Raw genomic sequence first — 13,131 nt, 5'->3', positions numbered from 1 at the left:
GGATCTCTGACAGCTTGTTGATGTACTGCAGCTCCTTGCACAGAGGTAGAGTCTTTCTGTGTGGTCTGCGGCCAAACAAACAAACATATATATGTAAATTTTTCATATATACTCGATAACATTTTTAGCCACACTAGCGGCATGGCTCTAGGGATGGCAATCTCACTTGGCCGGTCCGCCACTTTGGTCTGGACTCAAATATCTTGACAAATATTGTAATAGATGAACTGCCAGTAAACTTGGACGGAGCCCACTGACTTTCCCTCTAGCACCACCGTGAGGTTGACATTTTTGTTTCTTAGTGAGATATCTCAAATACTATCAGACTAGTCCATACCCATTGAGTGCACAGTCGCCCACGTACAGTTTCACATGGTGTGTGTTTGGGATCCCGGTCATAGAAAATTGCATATTAAATAGTCAACTGAACCCATTAAGAAGAGCAATGTATTCAGACAGAGTTTTTGAAAAACATGGTTTCTGTGATTATGTACAGCATACCATACCATGACTTAGTCATACCAAAAATTAGAAAAAAACAACCATTCAGCCACAGGGGGAGCCACAGCCATCGGTCGCATTTCAGCCATTTTTAAGCATTTTTCTGTTGTTATAGCGCCACCCAGTTGCCAATTAGAGTTAAATTTCTCCAGTCACCTTGAGGCATCCTGTTCTACATATCTACTATGTTTAGTAAAAATCGATATAGCGGTTCGGCCTAGATAAGAAATTAGCTCTTTAGCGCCCCCATTTTGCCACTCCCTCCGCAATATTCATTGCCTTATAGAAGCTCAGTTTTAGTAAGTTTTCCAGCTTTTGCCAAGAGGGAACTTTAGATATTGGTCCCTAGATTGTGTTCACCCAGTTTTATGCAGATCGGTCAAAGTTCCTAGGAAGAGATCGATTTAAGTGTTTTTCAAAAAAATCAAAATGGCGGAAAATCTATATAACCAGAAGTTATGGGTTCCAGAGGCAAATTTGTTCCTCATGAGGAGAGGCATCTCTGTGCAAAGTTTCATGTCTCTACGACATACGGGGCATGAGATATGCCCATTCAAAGTCTGCAATTTCAATCGGTTGCTATAGCGCCCCCCTTTGGCCAATTGATGTAATATTGCTTCATTTGCATCCTCCCATGACCCTCTACCACTGTGTCAAATGTCACATGGATTGACCAAGTCAGTGAGGAGAAAAACGTGGAACAGACACACACACAGAGACACTCACAGACAGAGTTTTCGTCATTATATAGTAAGATGGATTGCCATGTAATTTGGTACAGACGTTCATGGTGCCCAGAGGATGGATCCTGATCACTTTGGAAATCCCCTGACTTTTCTGATCTAGTGTCACCAGGGGGTCAAAGGTTGTACTTATCCACTGAAATATCTTCACATCTACAAGACGAACTTGCACAAAAATTTGCACGGTTCCTAAATGATGAATCATACTAACTTCAATGATCTGCTGACTTTTTCTTATCTAATGTGGACAAAACTAACTTTTTTTTTTTGCCGATACATCATTAAGATTTGCTGCTTTCCCTCACCGTCTTCACTGAGGATGACATTTGTGATTTTCAGTGAACTGTCGTTCTATTTCATAAGGACTCGCAAAACTGTAGACTGCTCTCCTTTGAAGATATTACATTTCAAAAGAGGACAACTTTTCAAACACACACTGGCTCTTCATCAGGCACATATACAGTATTAAACACTTTCAAATTACAGTGTTGAAATAGCTGTATCAAAATGGAGGAAATATTCCAGTGAGGCACAAAAAGATAGCAGAGTAAAAGCTACTATCAGAACGTTCTGACTCATAACAAGAGTGTAATAGTGACACAGGAGGCATGAAGAAGGTTGTAGATATAGATGTTTTTGTGCACTGATTATTTGAGTGAAATGTCACAACAATTACTGGATAGGTTGCCATTAATTTGGTACACACATTCGTCCTGTCCTCAGGATGAATTGTAATCACGTTGGCGATCCTCTGACTTCTTTACATCGGGGCAAAATGTTAATTTGTTTGATTTACGACCAATTAATAAGCCAACAATGACACTCCCGTCAGCCTCTGCCGTACTTTGTGTCAAATGCTAATTAGCAAAGGTTAGCATGCAAACACTCTAAACAAAGGAGGTGAATATGGTAAACACTGTACCTGCTTAACATCAGCTTGTTAGCATTGTTAATGTGAGTGTGTTTGCATGCTGATAGCTGTGCTCAATTACAGCCTCACAGAGCTGCTATCTTGGCTGTGGAGTACACTCTTGTTTCATGTTGGTAAAGGAATATCTGATTTAAAAAAGCCAAAAATACCCAGCAGCCTTTGGTTGTAGCTGTTCAAAAGTCACCAACAAAACTTTTTGCTGGCTTTTTTGTGTTCGTTTGGCTTCTGCACCCACTGACCTGGTATCTCTCTCTTTGCCTACATGTGTCCAATGAAACTTACAAAATAAGGTTAACTTGTGAAAATCGCAGCACTGCCTTTGGAACGCAGAACAACAGCAACCTTTAACCCTCAGTGCTCGGCACGTTGTTCTCAGTGACACCACACAGTTTGGTGTCAGAACGTTTTAAAAGATTGCCCGGTTTTCACAAATGCATAATAATGATGTTGTGTGTTTGCAGAGAGATGAAAGAGCAGGGGGCATGAAAGAGGCAAGACAGATGGATTTCATTTTATAAGCCATCTAATAAAGGTTTTGAACCATAAAATCAAGATGTGCACTGATTAGCTAGGTTGTGGACCTGCCCCTGTGACTCTGATTACTCCCAACAAACATCTAATACAGGTTTATATAAAGCATGTAGGTTAAGTCTGTTTGTTCACTATAATCTAATTTTAAAAGACTGTGAAATAAGTTGGATAATAGAATTGCTGTTAACAGTCTTTGTCATAAAACCTGGCTTTTAATTAATGCTTCTTTATTCATAATTTAAGCTTGGTATATTTTGATAGTCAGGAATTTAATCCAACATCTGATTCGAGGTCGAGCTTCACCTACTGACTAATTATTATGAGGACTGTAACTGTGACTGGTTGATAAATATGTGCAAGAATTGGAACAATGTGACCTTTTGCAAATATAAATGTCTCTCACAAGACAATATAATTGGCTGCACTGAATACCACAGGGAGAACAATTAAGGATAACAAGCAAATATCTTTGTCCCTAAACAGTAATGCGATGGAGTTAAAAATAAATGATTCAAAGCTGTGTGTCTGTGGGCTTTTTTATAGTAACTTAGCATGGCGTGCATATGATTGCAGCACCTCTACACATTTACAGTAAACATACACACTTTGCTGATTACAAGCCATTCTCTTGAAATAGATTAGACACGCGGTGTGCTGCAGAGGTTAAGCAGAGCGCTACACGTGCAGGAAATGACAGTGTAATTACTGAGATGACTGCAGCATCCTGGAGACCTGCTTTAGCTCAGTATGCAGCTGACAACAAACAAGCTCAGCCCCCAAATATGACTTGTCATGCCTTTGTAGGAGAACCTGCGACACACAAGAGAACATACACACTGATTAGAATCAAGCCGATGTTTTCACAGCATTGTAAAGACATGGTGGGGAACATGATGACATGATGATTTTAAACCCAGCTCTGTTTTAAGGATCTATCATTTTTTGACAAAAGATAGGACAGCAAGGACGTCCTGAATGTTGTATTAGATGCTCTACATTCACAGTGTGTAACATTTATAAGATAAGAATAAGAACACTATAATGTTCATTTATAAATGAGTTTTGTCTGCTTACTTTTGCTCCTGAGGAGTTTGTGGAGCCTGTGCAGCACTGCTGCTGCAGTATAGCTGTGCTTGAGGAGTCTGTTTTTTTGTTGTCAGCAGGATTTTTTTCACTCCTACATAATTCATAACTCTGTCCTTCACTTTCATATAGTTCTACTTGAATGCAAGTCAACCCCCTCCACACAGACACAAAAATAGATTTTAGTTCTGAGCATCCTTTTCCTGGCACGGTAAACCCCCTAACTCACACAGACTTGAAAACTGAAATCTGACTATGGCAAAGTGTAACGCTGTGCAGATTACACTGGAGCTTGTATTTGCACTTGTACACGATGTGCAGTGAATTAGTGGTTTCAATATACTGTACAACGTATAACAATGTGATAATGAACTTTTCAAATATGGAGCGACGACTATATTTCAGCACATGGAACGCTTTTTATCAATCTCTGTACTCTTTCACTCTTACCAACATGAACCAAACCTGTACTCACATCACAGCCTTCTCAATGATAGTGCTTGCAACCATGAGCCTAATTTTCCCTCCAGTTAAAGAAATGGTTTGACATTTTGGGAAAATGCTTATTCGCTTCCTTGCTGAGAGAAGATTGAGAATGAAAAGATTGAAGTTACTTAGCTTAGCATAAAAACAAATGCTGTGTTTCAATTCTGATACTTACATTAGTACACTTCTATGTAGTACACTGTGTACACTATGTACTTACTTGCATAGTACCCTAAAACTTCAATTAAAAACCTAGTCCCAATTAAACGCCCAGTCCCTTTTACTAGCCCGGTGTAGCTACATATTTTGACAAATAAAGGCCTTTCTCAATTAGAGGCCTGGTCTGGTTGCGAAGCAGTTCATTTTTATAGAAGTTCTTTGGATGTATAAAACCAGATTGTTGAATACCCACTTGAGCTAATGTTAGTTAGCTGCTTAGCTTGCTCATACAAATACAAATGTTTAGACTTGTGTCAGTATGGAGATGCTTCACATCGTTAGCTCAGTTAAATTCTCTATAATCCAGGGGCGATTGCTCTGAGACAACAAGGGAGGCTGAACTTCCCCTAAAATTTTACAGAAGAAATGGTCAAATATGCACTATTGAATTTACATTAAAATAAGAATTTACATTGCATTAAACGTGCGTTAGGATGCATTGATCATGACTATGATGTTCAAACGTCAGCTGTTTGTCACCAGTTTTCAAACGCAACCTCCCTTTCATACATTCGTGTATCAGCACGGTGGACGCGGAGCCTCCAAGCATTCCTATGAGACAGCGCTGAGCAGGTTTTTTTCATACAGCAAAGCGAGGCAGTCATTGGATAAATGCAAAAAAATTGTCACTTCCAGGGAGGTTCAGCTTCCCTGGGACCTAATGGAACGGTAGGCAGGAGAGGACGCTCTGTGTTTGCATGATGATTGGAGGAATTGTCTAAAAGGCTGAACCCCTTTGTGATTGACAGCGCTTTGGAAATACACACCGGCATTGTCGCATTGCGAGCTCAGTCCCATGCGGATATTTGCAAGTGGAGTCTTCTGACAGAGTGCCGTCCGGAGTTCCTTATTTCCATAAGCAATATAGCTCATTTTCACCGTTTGTACAGTACAGTTCAGGTATTTAAACCCATCTGAAATTCTTTGAGGTGTGTTTTGCTGTGTGTGGTTGAAAAACGGTTACTGCCTCGCTACAATGTGACAAATTTTATGATTTAAACTTAAAGTGAGCTTCCCCTGTTTGAAAGACCAGCAGCCGCCACTGCTATAATTCAATCATTCAGTTCATTTTACTTTTACCATGAGCACCAAAGAATAATTCATTCAGATTTACCAGCATGGTGAACAAGAGAGACCAAAAAAAAAAAAAGGTGGTGGCTCCCTACTTCTGAAGCGACCATAAAGTCATAATATGTGTCCATTCCTCGATTACCCTGTAAGTTATTCATATTCCTTCAGTCCAGAAGGGTCCTCTGCTCAAAAGAATTAAAAGGGTTTTTCAGTAAAAATAATTCATGATGTGAGTATCGTTTTAACGGGATACAGTGGTGTTGTGTCGGTATGCTGGGTGCCATAATTCTTGGGCTAAATCAAATTAATGATTCATGCTTGATATATTATCTGAAGCCTAATTTTTACTGAGCAACAGTTTTGTGTGAAAGGAATTAAAGACCTGTTCTATATAGACGCCTGTCCCAAATATAGGCCCATTGAGTTCAGTGATTTCAGCAAATTATAGCCCAGGCTATTAATCTTTTACTGAATTTCAACAGGGCAGTGTTGTCTCAAATCAAACATGGCTCTTGTGTACTTACTGCAAATTATGACTGCAACATTTTACTACTTCTTCCCTTAAATGGCAAATCGCAACCACACAGACCACCAACATTTGACTGTGACTGTCGCCTGCCAAAATATCTGCCATTTTGTTTGAATGTTGAGCGGAGCTACTGAAACCGCTGCAGCTTCTTTGGGTGCCATTTTCTCGAGTCTGGTGGTCCCTTCCCATCTGCTACTTGGCCAAGATGGTGAGAGTTGAAGGTGAGAGGGGTCCAGGGCTCCACACTCAACTTTTCAACTGGTATGGTACTCATAGTGCACTGCCAATTTGCCATAGTTGTCAGTTTGAATGTGAATGCACTCAGTCGGAAGTGTTTGAGTGCAGGATATGAGACACAGCAAAATAGTTCAGCTAACCTGGGTAAAAAAAACAAAACACAAAAAACATCATGTTGTTTTTTTCCAGTTTTTGTCTTTTTTTAGTTTTTGGACTGAACACACGAGATATTGTATAACATGCTAATTTATAAGCTTTAGAAGTGCTGGTAGGTGGATTTTGGTACCTTTGGACAGACTCAGGTCAGCTGTTTCTCTCTGTTTCTAGTTTTTATGCTAATCTAGGATGCTGGAGGTAGGTTCAGATTTAACAGACAAGCATGAGAGTTGTATCAATCCTCTGATCTAGCTCCTGGCAAGAAAGCAAATAAGCATATTTTCCAACAGTCTTCCTGTCAGAAATGTGGTATGAAGCAACAACTGTGCAATTTACAGGAGCGGGGAGCTCATTTGTTTTTGTTTCTGATAAAGTCTGCATATGTTTCCTTTCCCTCCATCTTTCAAGTGTTTGTCCTGTAGGTTCAGTCGCATTTCATAAAAGCAGATGCCTGCAACAGTTGGCTGTCTGTGAGAGGCTCGAAACACTCAAAGAAAAAGTGCCTATTTCCAAAGAATATCAACTATTGAGTATCAGTGCAAAAAAAAAAAAAAAAAAGATTTTAAAAGCAAAATGATCCTATTTTTCTGTTTGGTGTTGTGCCAGATGGGAACCACAATAGGGTTAAAGGTCTTGTCTGTATAAGTGTCCCAACTCTGTCATCGACGTGATGCCAGAATAGGTCAAATCATGTTGCCATTAATATTTCAAACATGCTAAATGGAAAAAGATGTTCATATGGTAGCGGCGTCCAAATAGCTGTCCCTTTTTCTAATAATATATATATAAGACAGAATTTTCCAACATCAGATAGGCAAGATGGCCCTATCAATTTCTTGTTGAGCCATTTATCTTACCAGCATTGATGAATTCATTATGGTGACAATTCCTGTCGCTATAATGAAATGCCACCCAAAGATTGGCCCCTGGTTGAAACGGAGAGCAGAGATATCTACCCCAATTATTGTAAAAATTCACTCCTTGGGAGATCCATCTTTCTTCTGTAGGCTCATATTACTCAGCACGCTATTGTGTCTGCCATCGCTGAAGGTCTCTTTGACATCCAAATGAGTTTGGAACATCCTCGCCAACAACCCCCTTTCCTCAAATTGGGCTCTTTACAGGTTTAGACAAGGACAGGAAACTTTGATTAAAACTCATTACACACCAAACCTGTATCATAAGTACAGATCAATTTTTATTACAGCATATTATTAGGTTAAAATGGCTGTTAGTCTAAGACACATGGTTTTTAGACTTTTATTGATGACAGACAAGCACGCACCCTGATTACTACATTATAGCACACTAATATTATTAACATTTAATAAGAGCTCTTCCTGAAATCAACAGCTCGAGGAAAACATATAACAGTTACAGTCCCTATTATATTCCAATTTATTAAAGCATACGTTTGGTAATGAAACCATGCAGAACACAAGAAAGATACACTTAAAGCCAGCTCTAATGGGGTATGAGTGCATAATGGCTCCCGAGTAGCCCATTAATATAAGAAAATGCTCAGTAATAATATCTCCTACAAAGGCAAGACATACACAAACTCCATTAGACAAACACTTCAATATGCTTCAGTTCAAAGTAAAAACTGCGCAGACGGTATAAACACGGCGTCCCTCACAAGCTGTTATCACTCTCCGCTGCCCAGTGCTGTAAAAGTTTTTGATGGGATGTGTGTCACTGGATTATCTCGCCTACATCCCCCGCGGGCTTTCATTGTAGGTCTGTGACATGGGCACAGGCATTTAGTGCGACTCCCAAGTGTCACTGGCAGCACAGCAGGACCCTGCAAGGCTCCAGGAAGCACCATCTATCATTGTCATAAGACCAATCATCCACATCAGCAGGGCCTTTCTTTCAGCAGCAACCATGACACCCATTAAGCGCTCTCGCTGACCCTGTTCTGGTTTATATTATATCCCTTTTATCTTTTTTGTGTGGTTAATATAATGAAAATATCATCATGCGGTGTAGAAAAAAAAATGGCTACCAAAGTTGTTCATTTTGTGCCATTTTAAAACCACTGTAATCACCTTTTGATGAAATTGCTTCTAACCTCAGGGCAGAGTTTGGGTTAAGTGCTAATTGAGTGGAATAGATATCAAGCTGGATGTGGGTACTTTATGCACCGGATAAAAGTCGGGGTCATTCGAAATCACAATCGTTTGATCACCCCACCATGTTTCTCCTCAGATAAGGAACTGATAAGAGTTATTGGATACTGGAACTTCAATATTCATCAACTATTGAGGGGTCACGCTGTAATAAACTCTATGTAACCAGAATCACGAAAGGTAGTTCATCTCTTTATCGAAGAGAGAACACCCGGGTGATTCAGGGGCGGAGAGGAGAATATCTGACATTTATGAGCAGTGCAGAAAGCAGATATGACAAAGGGGAGAAAGAAAGGAGTCAATAAAGCTCTCATGAAAGCTAATAAAACCTCAGCTAAATCAGTGTCACAGAAATATTTACAAATGGATCTGCATACATTCTAACTTCGTTTCTGACTCTTATTTTATTTTTTATAATTTTGCTACATTATAATTAATAAAGTTAACTTGCCTTCTAAAACATACCACATCTTAATTTAGCTATAACTAAATTAGATAGTGAGATATGGTCTCAAGATGACTTAATCCAATGCATTAAGTGACAGCTGGATGCAAAACACGGCAGATGATTGGCTCTGTATCACGTCGATTCAATCTTAATTTTATGCACTAAGCACCGAAGCACTCCTCTGCCCTCATCATGTGATTTGACGACACACACAGGGTGATATTCTAAATAAATAACTACAACTTTGATAGCGCTATAAATTTTTAAGACGTCTACTTCAGTGCCAAAGTGTGCTCTTGCCTCAGGTGTACACATTTTTCAGAAAGTTCATGCACATGCAGACAGACACGCTGAAGCTTTTGAACATGTGTTGCTGTTACACAGATCATGAGGCTATAATCATGCTCATTTTCTTTGATTGCATCTTAACAATGAGCCTGCAGACATGAATGTTATTTGTGTTAAGTTTTTATAGGGGGAAACTGGAACAACCTTTTGGGCTTGCAGGCTGCTCTGTCCGGTTATTTAAGGTGAAAATGCTTGGCAAGACAAACTTCTGATTGGTGTTCGAGTTGAAATTCACTAGCGACAGTGCCTAGTGAGCCAAGAAGTTAATTTCAAGGCATGCTGGCGGTACACAAATGAAATGCAGTTTATTTTGGTCAGTTAAACGTTTTCACGAGCCTATATTTTCTTTGCATGCTTATATTTCACTTTACACAGCCTCTAGCTCGACCATGAAATCCGACTACAAAATGTAAAATTACTGGTCAATCAAAACAAGCACATCCCACATTCACGAGCCTTATAGTACATGCTGAGCTCTCTGCCCACACTGCTCCCACGTTCCCGCAGCTTGTTAATGCAGATTCCAACAAGGAGAACCTTAGGCTTTTATTCTCTCAGTGCAGATCATGAAATAGGACTGCAGCTCATTCAGTGTGATGGTGCTCGCCGCTTTGGCTCACCCAGTGAGATAGCGCCTCGGTCAATCCCTGTGCAAAGATGAGCTCTGGCTGTACACATCTGGAATAATCCACCTGCACCTCTGGAGAGGTTCAATTCAGGGCACGCAGCCATGTTTCAGCTGACCCGTGTCAAAACAGCTTACAAGCAGGATCATGCATCATTCTCTTTGGTTGTCCAAGCAGCAAATGGACATTGTCATTATCTGTGTCAGTCATTTGAGAAACCCAGTCACATCAGTGTCCGGCATTAGAATGTGATTTCAATGACAGCAAACATTTCTTAATCTCAGGATATCAGCGTTTTCTGTTTGCCATCTCATGTTTGTCTTTTACCTTTCTATATGATGATCATTTAGCTGGATGTTTAACTATTGTATACGCCGAGTAACATTAACGTGGATGGATGGCGTACATCAATCATAAATAAGCGCATGGCTGGAGAAGACAGCTGTTTTGCCGCGAGCTGGAGAATAACTGCTCTGGCGCTGTCCTTTTCCAAACATTCCTTGCGAGGGGCTGTGTCGAACAGCAGAGAAAGAAAACATCCTCCAGCCGAACAGCCATAAACAGGATTGATGTCTGCGACCAAGACGTTTGACTTTATCCAGTCGAGCTTGAGAGGGATCATTCGGCTTCATTGAGCTGTACTGAGGTTTTGATGGAATTGTTTTTGCCACAATATTTTCTTTACCTGTTGCCAGACATTATCAGTGGGTACCATGTAATGGAAGGAACAAATGAAAGCTTGTTAGCTGAGGTGTTCTCTCGCTTGGAGCAACAGTTATTATATTTAACATAAATACTGTATGTTTAGAGATGTGATGCAAAACTCTTCTCCTCCAAAGAAAAACTGAAATAACACTTTAAAAAGTGGAATTTATGTTAAAATATGGAGATGGATAGATGCCAAAATACTACTTTTGTTTAAAAATGATTCTTTCTAGTGGAACTATGACACCATCAGCATCTCAAACTACACTGAGCTCTGCAACATATCAATTCAAATGTTTCCAACACTCGCATTTTTCAGAAATATTACATTCTGGTAGCTATTTATAGACCTCTTTATCTAACCTGACTTTTCTACAGTCAGACTTGAGGAGAATTCAATTGATATAGAGCTGGGAGAAAATAATGTAAATAGCAAACAATATATGAATCTCAAGTATCTAAGGAGGAGAGCTACAAGCTTTTACTTTCACTGCAGGCTCAGTTGTAAAAATGTGTGTCTTGGGATATTACACAAATCCTCATGACTAAAAGTTTTTTTTGATCAGGAATAAAGAAGACATAAATCTGCTTCACACTTACATAGAAGTTAAATGACGCATCTGTTATTTGAGGCCTTAAAAGGGCTTTGTGCTAGTGTTTATAAAAACAATTCTGTATTGGTTTAGCAGTGTGCTGGGAGGTATTAGCATTCAGCAATATTGGAACATAATGAGGGAACACTGTTTGCACCATAGGCTGCATCTGGTCCTGTAAAATAGCCTCATATTCCTTGGTAGCTACTCATAATGCATTGCAATCATGGGACCTATTGTCTCTCATGGGTTTGCTGTCCATACTATTATAGCACCACCACCATCATGTTAAACAGCCTGGGACACTCATTGCATTTTGAAAGCAATCTTTTATTTTCTCCAGACTGGAGCCCATGTGGGTTTAGAGAGATGGCTGAGAGAAATATGACTGTTTGTACGCTTGCTCGAGGGGAGGGAGTCTTTTTTATACTTACCTTTTTTTGAACGCTGGTTTTGTGTACAGTTTCTGCTTAACTTTGTGAAGATGCAATATGGTTCTTTCAATGCATTCTATTTTTTCTGTCCATGTGAAAATCAAAAGACACATTTATTTTTGCAGATGCATTTTGTTTGTTTTCAGCAAATGATGCAATAAATATTAAGACGTTTAACAGGAAAAACAGTGAATGAACTGTAATCTGTTATTTTCATATTCTGTCATTAGCCATCTGAGATAGCTGTAAAACTGTTATCATGAGTCATTCTAATAATGAGTGATAAGATGGAAAATATTTGGCTGAGCTTTGAGGAGGAATAATTTATTTTTAATGCTCAAAATGACACATTTGGACACATTTATTATCATGTATCAACAATGTAAGTAATAAATCTAAATTGGATATTTATGGCTCTGGGATATTAATATGATTTAACAGATTTTGCAATCAAATTCATGCATATTAATTCATGCATGTTCCTTTATTTCAAACAAAGTTGTATTGGGATGCCCATAGCTCACCTAGTAGACCATGCACAAAGGCTTTGTCCTTGCCGCAGCAGCCGCAGGCTCGATTCCAACCCGTGGCCCTTTGCTGCATGTCGTCCCCCTCTGTCTCCCCCCTTCACCCTGGATCCATCCTGTCTAATGAAGGCAAAAACACACGCACACACACAAATCTTTTAAAAGAATCCATGTATTTAAAGCACAACATTTGTTTAGAAATATAATACAGCATTACAAATTGTAAATATTTGACTGAGAGATGAATACTTGTTATTACATAAATGAAGAAAGACACTTTCATTTATTATTCATTTTATTTATTTGACTCACGACCATATCGCATGGTGCATACAATAACAAAACAATGGCACACAGCGTGGCTAAAGTACAACCAGTGTTACTTAAACAAAGGAAGGACATTCTTCAAAACAGCACCTACTTTACTGACAACTTTTGGCTTATCTGACTGTAATAACAAAATGAATTTAAACATATTGAAGATGGATGATTAAAATTGTACTTTGACAAATACCTTTCACTGTAAGTCATTCAGCTTTTAATGACAAACAGACAAAATATGATACCCATCTCCCACACAATTATCATTAAAGAGGTTACAGATCCTGGTTTCTAGTCAGCACTTTAAATCTTCCAGTGACTTTAGGAATTCTGGTGTTGCTTACTCTAAAATACAAATAGCCTGTCTGTACTTTTGTTTTCATGCAGCAGAAACTTCTTCAGTTTAAAGGGAAATTTCAACCTGTCTCCTATCGTCCTAAATTTGTTTCAAGTGACTAGTGACATAAAAATAATAGTTAGCATGTTAGCCATTAGCCTAGATACAGCCGG

At 39.2% G+C, this 13,131-nt stretch overlaps 1 protein-coding gene across 1 annotated transcript in view; it reads right to left on the bottom strand.

Moving 5' to 3' along the window:
• Positions 1 to 13,131, bottom strand: part of eys (eyes shut homolog) — a 366,564-nt gene that overhangs the window by 251,263 nt on the left and 102,170 nt on the right. Inside the window, exon 3 of the mRNA XM_050070471.1 lies at positions 12,298 to 12,420. The gene's annotated coding sequence lies outside the window, so the exon portion shown is untranslated. The remainder of the gene's footprint in view (positions 1 to 12,297; positions 12,421 to 13,131) is intronic.

The sequence above is a fragment of the Epinephelus moara genome, chromosome 19, assembly GCF_006386435.1.
Source record: "Epinephelus moara isolate mb chromosome 19, YSFRI_EMoa_1.0, whole genome shotgun sequence".
Taxonomy (NCBI): Eukaryota; Metazoa; Chordata; class Actinopteri; order Perciformes; family Serranidae; genus Epinephelus; species Epinephelus moara.
The sequence above is the reverse complement of the archived record's forward strand: the minus strand, read 5'-3'. Positions and strand labels throughout refer to the sequence as shown.